This window comes from Fundulus heteroclitus, chromosome 13, assembly GCF_011125445.2.
Source record: "Fundulus heteroclitus isolate FHET01 chromosome 13, MU-UCD_Fhet_4.1, whole genome shotgun sequence".
Taxonomy (NCBI): domain Eukaryota; kingdom Metazoa; phylum Chordata; class Actinopteri; order Cyprinodontiformes; family Fundulidae; genus Fundulus; species Fundulus heteroclitus.
In genome coordinates this window covers 8,478,104-8,491,771 of record NC_046373.1, presented here as the reverse complement: position 1 = coordinate 8,491,771, position 13,668 = coordinate 8,478,104, and the positions used below count along the sequence as shown (strand labels likewise).

The following is a 13,668-nucleotide window of genomic DNA, read 5'->3' as shown; positions in this document are numbered from 1 at the left end:
ATCAAGCACCAGGTATGTAGACTGTTTGTATAAACCTTTGTGAGATAATGAGTTCCTTTCAAGCTCAGAGAACTTTAGTGTGGTTTTCTTAGTAAAATGTTCTCATTCCTAAATATCCCACAGTCAACTCTCACTGGTATATTATATATTATATAAAATCAACCCTAACTCAAAACTTCTCGCTATTAATTTCATTAAAATGTATAGAATTCTATCTTTAAAGTTAGCATTTCCCTCTATAAGGACGGGGGATGGGTACAGAGAAAATAGTTCCAGCATACACACCGTAGAACATGTGACACTGAAACCTTCGACGAAACTAATGAATGAATGATTGTGTACCTTCCCTGAACGAAGATTATGAAAATAATCTTCATACTTCTCGCTAGAAATGTATATGCAGTGGTTTGCTTAAATGTTTACTTTTCCATGGGCAACGACAGCCGTGTTCTTTTTACACTGAGGGAAACTTGATAGTCACGTGACCTGGTCGCAAGCCAGTGTAAACGAATAGGTCAAATAAAACGTAGGACTGAAACGTGTTGAGGAGCTAAATTGTAACAATACTACGTTTCCCCCTGTGGGGAAACATTCCACAACGGTGGATCGTGAAACGATGCGATGTCAGGAAAACATGTCGTAGTCATGCTGATACTACTACTGCTGAATGTTGTGATGGTGAGGTTGACAATGATAAGCCCACGTTTTCCTAATGCTTGACTTTCTCTTCCTTTGTTACAATGTCCCCACCAATCTTTGGGAGCTTTAGTAACTCATCCACTCAAAATATGCATTGGCGTGCAGAATTTGCATACATGGAATCTAAAGCATTACATTTAATACTGCAGCTCAACAGTCCTTACTTATTTTATATGAAAACATTGATATTGTGACGACAACTGCGATTCAGTACATTGTGCAGCTAGCCTCTAGCTAGCTAGAACTAGACTTCAGCGGGTTATAGTTACTTATATCCTTCGCTCTTTCATCCATTTACAGTTAGGGTATTTTTTTACTATAGTATTTCTGGTTGGAAGGTGGCTATCTGCCATAGAACGTCAATTAAATAACCACATTTTTGGACAATCTTAAATTGAAGAGTGAATTCACCCAGAGCTGACTTCAGCCATTTATAGGAATTGTGAACCTGTTACAACAAAGCTGACTCGTTTTATTCTTTCAAGCTTTCAACCTTTTGTTTGAACAGACTGGATTGGAAACCTTCTACAAATCCCGGAGTTGAAAGAAAGGGCCCGTATTCACTGGAGAATAATACACAGAGAGTCAACTGCACGACTTGGGGTCAAACGTTTTGGATATCATCACACACTATCAAACTTTTTTCTCCCTCTAAAATATCATTGTCATGCACTCTTGCTCTAAAAGTATTGTTTACTGGTCTAAGAACTGAGGCACACTATCCACAAACTCCCAGCACATTTGCAGACTCTTATTTACAAGCCGATTTCCTTTTCTTATCTGAGCCAATAGTTCCTTTTCCATTCCTATACTTGGCACTCACCTTGGAGACAGTTGTAACTCTGGTGATTAATGCCCCAGGAAATGAAGGTGTTGCCAGGGACAATTTGGGAACATCGTAACTTCCTGTGTTCTGCTGGGGCTGGAAGGGCTGGAATGCTTTGGTGTACGACACCGAGCCTTTAGCTAATTAGCTAAATCAGCTCGCTTGGGCTTAATTAGAACCAGCTCGCAGACACAGCCGTGTCCTGGGGCTCTTTAATTACCCCCAGATTCATTAGGAGAGAGGAGTTTCAAGCTCTAATTAACTGGCTATGTGCATTTGCAGGTGTGTGCGTTTGTAGGCATATATGCCCTTGTAATATGTGTTTGAAGGCATGCCTTTCCACCCATATGAAAAAAGGAATTTAGAGTCCAATGGGAAACGCTCATAACTTACAAAACTGCGTTTCAGATTTGATAAACGCAGGAAAAAATGGCAAGAGAGGCAGCAAAAACAATTGGTAGACCGCCGAATAAGAGAGGGAGAGGTTTTTTTTTTTCGAAGCAGAAAAGGGACAGAGATGTAGAGTGACGAGTGGAAGCGAGCGTGTCAAACAGATGGATGAAGATGGAAGGATGAAGACAGTGCCAGCTTTGTGTAAACCGAACTGTTATCTATCTTTTCTAGTAGCTGTCAGCTGGAGAGAGGCTAAATGTCTTTACATCGCCTCAACATTGAAAAGACAAAAACCTTAATAGGCAGGGTGATAGAAAAGAAGTGTAGCACATGCATTCCAGCTTATAAGTAGTTCATCCGTCCTCTGAAAGATGTTCTCTTGGTTGTTCCTTCATCTCTTGGCATTGTTATAGCTGTGCTTTGCAGAAGAATGTTTAGTCCTTGAACTTTTTCAAGTCGCATTATAAACACAAACTTCAGTGTTTGTTATTGGGATCATTTTGTGCGGCACAAAATAGTTTATATTTGTGACAGGGGAGGGAAATGAGGCATGCTTTCAAATAATTAAAAAAACTGTGATATGCTTTTGTATTCAGTCCCCTTAACTCTGTTACCCCTACATAAAATCCAGTACTAACCAATCGCCCTTAGAAGCTACCTAATTAGTAAAAGTACCAGTGATGGGTGAAATGATTCTTTTCACTGATTCAGCTTTTTATGAGTTAAACCTCAACCTGAATCGGGTTTTTGAGGGTCAGTGACCCTAAGTGCCACACATGTTCCTCCTTATGCCTATCCCCGATTATTTATACCGCAAAAACCACGGCCTCAAAACAAGGAAATTAGATTTACATGTGAGGAAAGTGACAGATCAACATCTAAAAGGAAAACCTTTATTTTATTGTTGTTGTTTCCCCCCTTGAATAACACAATAAATGAAGTTTGCAAAAAAAATATCCCTAGTGAGAATGTTTTTGACACAGGTCAAAAACCGTATAGATAAATAAATAAATAATTTACAATAAGGAAATGAAAAAGGCGGAACACAGATGGGATTAGCGAGGCAGCGGCAGCAGGAAGACATCGCATCATTTATTTGTCCTTGGAACAGATAGTGGAACTGGCTAATTTTTTTTTTTTTTTTTTATGCAGTCTGCTTTGGGACACAAACATCACATGAATAGTGAATCATTGTCTCTTCACCACCACAGGGAAATTAGGATGTTAGGAGACGTAATATCAAGTGACAAACAGCACCAGGAGAGGAAGAGTGAGCGAGCGAGTGAGTTGCTGTACTGGAAATGAGTTAGGGACTTGTTGTGCTGGGTTGAGTTAACAACTCCGTGATTCTTCTGTTCAGTGAATGCTCTTAGCGAGTCTTTTATTCACAACTCATTGCGGGGAGGGAAACCACGAGTTGAGCTGTTTTTTCCTATAGGGCTGATACAGTGGTTAAGTTGAAATCTTACCATAAACACAGTTAAAGTAACAGTTGTGTGGTTACATTACTGTGTACGTACTCTTCTTTGTCGTTGGCTAGCCAGGAATAACAAGAAGAAGAAGAATCAGGGAAGGAGTTAAAGGAGAGAACGAATCATGACTACAGAGGCAGTAAAGTGACTCACCAGTTTTGAACGATTCGTTTAGGACTCGCACATCGCTAAAATCCACCAGTGTTAATTAATTTAATCTAGGTATAATTCCAACTGCAGCAGTGAAGGCCTTAGATGTTGTTGTTAGAGAACAATAACCACTGTCACAATATGTAGGTAATTTTGGTCACAGCACTGAGGTCAGTTTATGATGTTGCAGTGAAGATTAAAGCTCAAATCATGGGGGAGTTTTTCCATCATCGGGGGAATTTCTCTTAAGCCCATATGGTTATTTCTTTTAAATGGAAGATGAGAAGAGGTAGAATTAGCCGAGCTATTGGGTGAGTAGAAAATGGCAAGTTTATGTCACGGAGCATTGAATTTTGTGTAATAGGGTTTTTTAAATGCACAATGTAGTGAGGATCCCACAAGCACCGTGTGTTGATGTTAGGCAAGAACAGCTTTTTTAGTCCCTTGATAATATGTTGTTTGCACATAGGCACGTTTTACTCACTGCACATCTCACAGGCGTAATACACATCACTATTTTTTTTTTATTGTAGCTTGTATGGCAATTTAAGGAGAGTGGTTGATAAGTTATTAAAACACATAATGATATATGAAAAACATATGAGTTATGATGTCTAGTCCATTTGAATAATATCTGAGAACTTGCTGATACTCCAAGTTTGTGCTAAATAATTTAGCACAGCGTTTTTTTACATTTGAATGCATGCCTTAAAATTATAAAGTGATGGAGCCCCAGCAACCTAAGGAGCCTAGAAGGTTCAGAGAAGAAGAAAAAAACACACAAGAGGTATTGGTTTGGGATTTTTTTATTTTATTTTATTTATTTATTTTTTTTTTGGGGGGGGGGGTTGAGGCCATTTGAAAATAGTAAAGAAAACTCAAGGTTTAACTTAATATTTTAAAATGCAAATGAAAGTTCTTAGCTAAGGAAAACAGAGGACAATTTAAAGTGATTTTAGATTTTCTTTCAAACTTCTTGTATATGCATGCATTCATACATTCTTGATACCACAAGTGTTATTTTTTATGAGTTTAGATCAATGTCTATTTTCATTAATGTTATCGTCATTAGCTTATACAGCTAATGATTGTAATGACATGGAGCTAAACCAATGACAGCAGGTAGATGATGAGGAGTACCACAAAAACGGAGGGCCTGTGAAGGGGCCTTCAATTTAGCCCCGCCCCCGACGGCAAAACAGTGCCAGCTTGTAGTCACATCGTAGCTGAAGCAACTCTGCAGTGACAATGAAAATATCTCTCATTGAAAAAATCTGCTCGTCATAAGTTTTTACTTTGTAACAATGTTTGACTTTTCAGTGTCTAATTTTTCCTTGCCAAATCACTTTTTCAATGTCATTGCAAGTGATTTTTTCAATGTTGGATTTTACAATGCCAAATCTCTTTTCAATGTCGCTGCAAGCTGTCACCATTTTAGCTCCATAGGTTCTTGCCATCGCTCTTCAGTGTAACAGGTCGTTACGCAGAAAGTCGTCAAAATTAGGTTGAAATTAAACCGTGAGCGTAACGGTGCTACATGCTAAGCTAACAGTACGACACGGATGTTTGAGAGCAACATAAAGTTCACACTCATCAATGAAGTTGTAAACAACCTGTAGTGGTACGGGAGGCGCATGTAGTTTTCACAAGTGGTTATCTTGAAGGTGTGTTCAGGGTCGTTATCATGTTGGATAATGGCCCAATTTCCAATAGTAGGGGATCATAGTATGCCTCAATATGTCACAGCACATGTTGGCATTACTGGTTTCAATGAATGGTAGCTTCCTACAGCCACCAGCACTCATGCAGGCATTAACCATGACACTCCCACTACAATGTTTGACTGTAGGCAAAACACACTGGCCTTTGTACTCTCCACCTGGTTGCTGTCACGCATGCTTGACACGATTTAACCAAATAAGTTTATCTTGGTCTCATCCGACCACAGGGCATGGTTCCAGTGATCCACGTTCTTAGTCTGCTTGTCTTCATGAAAGTGTTTGTGGGCTTTCTTCTTTATCATCTTTTGAAGAGGCTTCTGGAACGACAGCCATGCAACAATTTGATGCAGTAAGGATGTGGTTTGAGACCTGATTGGCTGATTCCCCTACCCTTTCAATCTCTGCAGCAATGCTGGCAGGCACTCATAGGTAGGGATGGGTACCAAATTCAGTACATTTCTAAGCATCAACCGAATTCTATCGGTACTATCAAGGACCAATTTGCGTGAGATCAAATTGTACCATGTTTGATACCTAAACACATCACTGTGACACTGAGGGAGTGGAAGAGTGGCCGATTTTCTATGCCGAACATGAACACAGCATTGAACACACAAGAGCGTAATGACGTCAGTAGCCGGTGGTCCTGTAAAGAAAGCAAAAAGTATGGCTCCGCTTTTCAAAATGCGCTGGCAGATTCTGCTCGCTGCAATATTTATGAGGTGAAATGGAAGGCCAGTGGTGGGAATACTTCTAATCTAAGCACCTGGCCACTGCTGCCAATTTAGCGCATTTCTCACTATATTTGCCCACTTTTCGGACCCATCCAGCACCTTTGTTTCAAAAAAGTGACCTGCAAAAAATCTATGACTTTTATAACCTGGCCAGTCAGACTAACCTTTACCTCTCTTCGATACAGCTTAAGATAGTTTGGAACGGCTCCCATGGAGGCTTTTTCTGGTGTGGGGTTAACAGGCGCAAAGTAAACCAATCAGAGAAACTGCGGATATGACGTAAAAAATGCCCAATCAGACTTCCGCTGTCAACATTTCACAATATAATTCAACCTGGCGAGCCGCGGTCGAGTGGAGACTACGGACCAATGATTTTTTTTTAAAACAGAAGAAAGTGAACTAGCAAACGAACACTCCATAGCAGCGGCCATATTGTTTGTTTTGGCTGAGGGATTCTCAGGCGCTGCACATTACTCAACATATAATACCCGCCCACCCATGTGATTGGTCGATATCAGGAAAGAGGGCTCCATGGGAGCAGTACCAGACTCACTTCGCTGTATAGCAAAGCAAAAGTGAAACCGAGCCTGGCAGGCCAGGCTAGCAACTTTCTTCTTCCCATGAAAGTAACACTAGTTCTAGTGTTATGGTCTTGAGAGAGTGGTGAGTGCTGCCGTGAGCCCGTTCACACTCCAAGCGTTCTCTCACAGACAGCTGCTGCCTCGTCGTGAAACTCACCTGTAGTCACAGCAAAGGGAGCAGAGGAAAGCCTCTCTGTTCCCTCATTGCAAATGTATCCCACCCTGATTTACAAAATGGGATAAAATATGTTTTTGATATTTTTTGTTTTCTTCTCTGAAACTGTTGCACTAAAAATAATTCCATGAATCTTATTCACACACAGCTTCAGTCCCATATTCACCTCGTTCACTCTAAGTGTTGCTTTGGTAGAAATGTGTTTTATGTGCTGTGGATTCAGACAATGTATTAAAATTAATAAATCATTTAATGAGATTTATTTCTAGAGTCAAACAGGTTTATATATTGTGAAATATGTTAAATTGTTACATTTCAGCATTTTATTAATAAACTAACATTTATCACTACATAAACACACAAAAGTACCGAACTAGGTGCCGTTAAGTACCGGTATCGATTCCCAGGTACCGGGTATCAGTGCTGTGTCTGTTTAAATGTGAAAGCTACCCATCCCTACTCATACGTCTATTTTCAAAAGACAGGATTGGATGTGACTCTGAGCAGGTGCGCTCATCTTCTTTGGTCAACCATGGTGAGCCCTTACCTGAGCGCAACCTGTCCTGTTAAACCCCTGTACAGTCTTGGTCACCATGCGGCAGCTCAGTTTCAGGGTGTTGCCCATGTTCTTATAGCCTCGGCCATCTTTATGTAGAGCAACACTTTTTTTCGTATCCTCTGAGATTTCTTTGCCATGAGGAGCCAGGTTGAACTTCCCATGACCAGTATGAGAGTGTAAGAGCGATAACCCCAAATATAGCACACCTGCTTCCCGTTCGCACCTGAGAACACTGACAAGTCACCCTAACTGGGCCCAATTTGGACATTTTCACTTAAGTGTGCACTCACTGGCTGTGTGCTGAGTTATTTTGAGGGCACAGCAAATTTATATTTCAGGGTTGTTCCATGAAAAAAATATATGAAGATATTAACAGAGATTTGAAGGGTGTACTCACTTTTGCGACACACTGTAGGTTAAGACTTTTTTTCATTTTATGCAGTCACTCCTTGATTGTTCTACAGCTGAGGCGACAAATGGATTTTGTTTCGTTTGGATCACTAATTGAGCACAGTGCAAATACTTGGAACCAACAAAACATATGGCGCCATTATACAGTAACTGCAAACCTTACAGAAGTGTATTATGGGCAAAGAAATGTTGAGTTGATAGTTTTCTCAGAAAGTATTTGTCATGGGAACATTCCCTGCGGTCTGAAAGTTACAGATTCCTTGGTGTAATAAAGGCAGATGCTTTACTTTTTATACTGTATTTCCATAAAAAAAACATGTGTTTTCAGAATAGCTGTTGTTGCGTGAGAAGTTCGTCAAGCGAGCTGTCAGACTTCCTCTTCACTGTTGTTTATGATGTGTACATGTCTTTCTGCGCTGTTCACAAAGTGCTGCGCCACACTCTGTCAGCCCCGCATGAGACAGACTTCGTATGGATTCATTGATTGACAGCATGACTGGAAGCTGCCAGGCTTGAAGCATTGAGTCGGCTCAGTCGATTTGTCCTTGGCTGACAGAGAGAGAAGTGTGATGACACACAGAAAGAACAAACTATTAATTCACAGAGTCAGTGTTATAGAGTACAGCAATGCAAGGACAGCACTAAAGGCGATCAGAAGGAGAAGAGGTCAAAGTTTTGATAAAAGTCATGTTAACCGATAACTAAATAATGATCAAAAGATTTTATTAAATGTTTCAGACATCTTTTATTGATACATTGTAACAGGTTGCATATAGTGCATTTTACTTTAAATAATTTCTATTTGTACTGAATTGGGATATTTGATTAAAGAACACAGTAGGTACAATCAGATTTTGAATCCAGTTGCTAAAGAGTAGATATTTATGACAAGGTAAGCACAGGTGTTAAAATGATAACAGACAGAATATGACGTTTATCAAACAATGTGCATTATACAATATGAAATTTGTATTGAATTGATTCTTAATATCTTAATAGATTGAAATTATAACCTCAAAAATATTCTGCATATGTTAAGGTTATGATTTCAATTATATACATATATTTTTTCCAGAAGAGGTTTTAAAAACTGTAAAAAATAAAAATAAAACAAAAAAAACAAGAATAAACCATTTTACTTTGCTTAATGTTGAAGTTCTTTGATGTGTATACTGATACTACATCAAAGTTATTACAACCACTGGCATGTGTATGAAAACTCAGCAGCTGTAAAGGCCAGCCATAAGACATTAAAGCTCATCTGTTTCATGTAGCAGTTTCCTAAAGTTCTATGCTAGCATTAGGGCAAGGCAAGGCAAGTTTATGTGATAGCACGTTTCAGTAACAAGGCAATTCAAAGTGCTGTACATGAACAGAACATAAGAAAAGAAAACATTACAGAGGAAGGAGCATTGCAATGGAGTAGTAGCAGCAGGTCAAGATATGAGACAAAATGGATTACAAACTTAACCACTAACATTCAAAGGCAACTCTAAACAAATAGGTTTTTAACCTTGATTTAAAGGAACTACAGGTTGCAGCTCTGTTATAGTCTTCTGGGAGTTTGTTCCAGATAAGTGGAGCATAGGAACTAAATGCTGCTTCTCCATGTTCGGTTCTGGTTCTGGGTAGGCAGAGTACACCTGAGATCTGTGATTGTCTTTAGATGCCTTTGAAGGTTCAGGTCTGAGTCCATCACTACATCCAGATTTCGGGCCTGATCTGTACTAGCTGGAGTTGTGTGCTAACTCTTGATGGGACCCAAAATGGACCCTTGGGGAACCCTGCATGTGATTTTTGTGTCCTCTGATATAAAGTTACTTACTGACAAAAAAGTACCTGTTCTTTAAGTAGGATTTAAACCAGTCGAGTGCTCTATCAGAAAGGCTGACCCAGTTTGCCAGGCACTCAATAAGAATGGCATGATCAATAGTGTCAAATAATGTGTCAAACATTGACATCTGTTTTGATGCATCTTATTGGTAATTTGCCTGTAACTTATAAAACGCTATATTGAATTAACAGAAAAATCTGTTCTTGTGTGTTGTAAACTTAGTGCTTTGTTTTTAACATGATCAGGTTTAGGTTTAAACTCTTCAACTCTGCAGCACACTCACAGCTGTTTGAACACGTCTTTTTATATTATTATTATTATTATTATTATGATTATTAGCATCTAACTTTTATTTAACCCGTTAAAAAAACATTGAGATCAATACCTCTTTCACAAGGGTGACCTGGCCTAGAGAGGCAGCAGCACATGTCATGGTGGACAAAAATAAACAAACAATAAAAACATAAAATGTGAACCATATGACAATTTAAAATGCAAGAGTAATAATTACAGTAACAGCATAGAATGTAAGAATTTAAGATTTGAAAGACAGGCGCTGTTAAAAATAATTTCCTGTGTCAGTTTCTTCTTTCAGTGAAACAAGCGATCATGAAATTCTGTGCATTTAAATAACACAGATACTCCTGCCTGCTTTGCAGGTGGTCAGTAGGTCTCGCAGATGTTTTTTCCCATCTCTCTTGCCTATTTTCATCCAGCTTTTTATCAAATTTGGCATTTCAAAGGTTCCAACATAATTCTCAGTGAGCTCTCTGCTAGCATGTGTGTTCCCCTGCGTGTGAGCACACACGACTCAGCGTGAGTCTGCTTGGGCAACACAGAGAGGGCTGAAATAGCGGAGTGACTGCATAGGGACAGAAATAGCTTACGATGTGATCTGCCGTTATTTAGATCATAAATCAACTGTGTAAATTAACTAATAAATGTTAACTGTGAACATGTACAATTACTACATATTGTGAGCTTTTTGGGGGGAGCTAGCGGTCTCGTTGGCGGGGCACCCCCCTTGGATTTAGTCTGGGTAAACGCCCATTGTAACATGCTCATCCAAACACGTTTCGCTCTACCTAGATTACCTCTTCCCTTAACTTGGATGTGCCTTTTCTCTTGGTGTGGATGTACCTACTTGAAAAATAAACTGTGGGGGAATGTGGTTTTAATGTAAAATCGCAAAGAGTAGACCAACAAAAGGAGTTGACTTTATTCAAGAGTCCTAGTTAACAATCAGTGCCTTGATTGGTACCTCTACCTATCCAATATAATGGACTGCAAAAATAAAATAAGATAGGCTTTATTGATCTCACATTGGAGAAATTCACAAATTCATATCTGTTATCTTTCTAGCTAGCTATATGTGTTTAATATAGACTTCTTTCTGCTTTTTTTTTTTTTTTGCTTGGATAACGCAGACATTACAATAAAAGTGGATGCACTGTCTACAATTTTCTTAAAACTGAAAAGGTAAAGCAAATAATCTGTAGAAGTCCTGATTTCTTAACCCGTGATCTTTTAAATATTTAGAGGTTTTTAAAGTCAATCAAACTAAAATGTGGAGCCAAACCCATATCTTTCCATTCCTTAAATCGGCTGTCGGTTCTATTCGAGTTTAATTGAGGATCGCATTGTATCCTTTGTATCATTCTGTGCAGTTCTGTGGTTTGGTTGCTCCTGACCACATGGTGGTAGCTACTTAACTACTCCAAGATTTATCCTAACAGATCCCGGACAACAGAGTGGATGCACCATTTAATTAATTCTGATTTTGAAGGTATGATGATTGGGTACTTCATAAGAGATGCACTTTGATTGACGCTAGCTGGAATATTCTCAATACCAGTGTGATGCTAATGCTAGAGCTAACAAAACTATGTGTCATCACACAAAATCACATTTTCTAAAATACTGTCAATCAAACTGAGATTGATAGTATTTTGAAGTGATTATATTAAAATGATCACAAAGGTGATTTGGATGATTTAATTGCAGTAATGAAAAATATAAATATAAAAGTGAATAATACTGGCATAATGCAGCACAATTATGTTGGGACTTAGATGATAAAATGGTAATAATGATAATAACAATGGCAATGATGTTAATTAGGGTTGAGAATTGTTAATGTAAATACCAAGGCGATGCTGATTACGCAATGATGTATAGGACTATAACGATGATAAAGTTGCTGATCATTATTATTAATGTGAGGAAATTTTATTCTGAAATTTGTTGATGGAGCCCCCATTATTCTGGTAATGATGATAAAGATAAAGGTGATAATAAATCAGATCTAGAAACCTTTGTGTGAGTAATAGTTACACATGTTCCATAAATATCCTGTTTACACTCCCACTGTGTGATCTAACAGGTCGGCGAGGTAGTCTCACACAGGCACACTGAGCGCGGGCGTTGCAAAATGACAGTCCTCCCTTTCCCTCCAACTGTAGAGAACGCACCTTCAGCCATTCATCAGTGTCACCCTGTCGCCGTCGGTTACAGCCCGGGGCCCGTCGCGTCTTCATTACGGTCCAAATAAATCTGAAATAAAACCACAGATGATTTATTAGCTTCCGACGGCGTCGTGCTGGTTAGCATGGTCTGCCGCCACTCCGGCCTAGAGAGACGGTCCTCCGACATAAGCAGCAGAAATGTGATGTGACAGGGCGACGTTGGTTTGATATCAGTTTGTGATCGCAAATTTCGCCTGATGAGAGGAAGGGGGCATGAGGGAACTGTCACAGACCAGTGGTGTTTGTCTGATGCATCGCCGCGTGACGCAAGGCAGCAACGTGGAGGCCACAGAGAGCCTTAGGAAGAAAGCAGAGTTGGCTTGTTCTCCGCGTCTATTTAAGAGTGAGTCTTGGGGAGGGGGAGTGGGGGGACATTTTTTCATCCATCCAGTGTTTATGCCCTGCTTACCCGTGCAGAGTCGTGGGCAGCTATTTTATTGCATATAATTATTTGTAAAGCTAAAACAATGTTAAAGCCATTAACTAAAGAAGGTAAACGGTTTTGGAGTTATGGAGAGTTGGCTTATCAGGAATGCAACTGCGGTGCATAAGCAGTAAAAGCCACAATTGATTCTGTAGTCACCTTGCTGAAAAAGGCAAGACGGTGACTCATTCGGTACATATCCAGCTGTAAATTTAGTTCACAGTACTAAATCTATCAGTAAAATTCTGTTTATAATAGTATCCATCTATATATTTATTCAGTAAAAACCCATGTCCTGTACTTATGGAACCATTGTTTATCCTGCACTTGCTGCTATTGCACTTCTGGTTAGACCTAAACTGCATTTCGTTGCCTTGTAATGTACCTGTGTAATGACAATAAAGTTGAATCTAATCTAATCTAATCATTAGCATATCGCACCGCTAATAGTGATCATCTCTATTTTCCTTCAACAAAAGACAGTTAGACCTATATTTTCTTACATTGACCACAACTGGAACTTGATAAAAGGTAATCCTGGCTTTTATACCATCGATTTAGCTTTTTCGACAAATTATTTTAGATCACATTTTTCTATTTCTTTTAAAGGCAACTGATGCGCAAACAACAGTAGCATACCCAGAAGTGTTGTGCTACATCATCGTCTGCATCGTCCAGCTTTATTCATGGAAAAAAAAACTAGAGTATCTCTAAAAACGACTTGCTCTCCATCCACATATTGTTTCTTTTTCTTTAGAGACACGATCTACCACAACCGCGTCCTGCCGAGATTAAAGGTCAGGATTTAGCCTGATATTTGTTTTGTGCCCGGCCACGCCTCTAACCCTGGAGCGGGTCCCAGCGTAGCCGTTTCAGCAGAGACCGGTCCAGATGACAGGGCTCCAGCTGACTCCAGGCCAGTTCAGCGGGGAGAGGCACAGCTGAGACCTGCAGGTGTCACATTGTCCTGGTTGTCACTAACCCAATTACACCTGGACCGTTGGGGACGGGCTCGCTCCACCGTGCAGTGTGAGAGCGCAGACACTCACTTCTGTGCAGGCAGTTGTAATACGTGCAGGTATGAGAGACACTGACGTGTTTAAGGGGAAAGATGAGGTAAGCTCAAGTCTTATTAAAAAAGACAGGAAATTAATTTCCTACTCT

At 39.6% G+C, this 13,668-nt stretch overlaps 1 long non-coding RNA gene across 1 annotated transcript in view; it reads right to left on the bottom strand.

The window, feature by feature from the left end:
- Positions 1-10,984: 10,984 nt before the first annotated feature.
- Positions 10,985-13,668, bottom strand: part of LOC105934285 — a 55,681-nt gene continuing 52,997 nt past the window's right edge. Inside the window, exon 5 of the long non-coding RNA XR_004932243.1 lies at positions 10,985-12,108. This is a non-coding gene — a long non-coding RNA (uncharacterized LOC105934285). The remainder of the gene's footprint in view (positions 12,109-13,668) is intronic.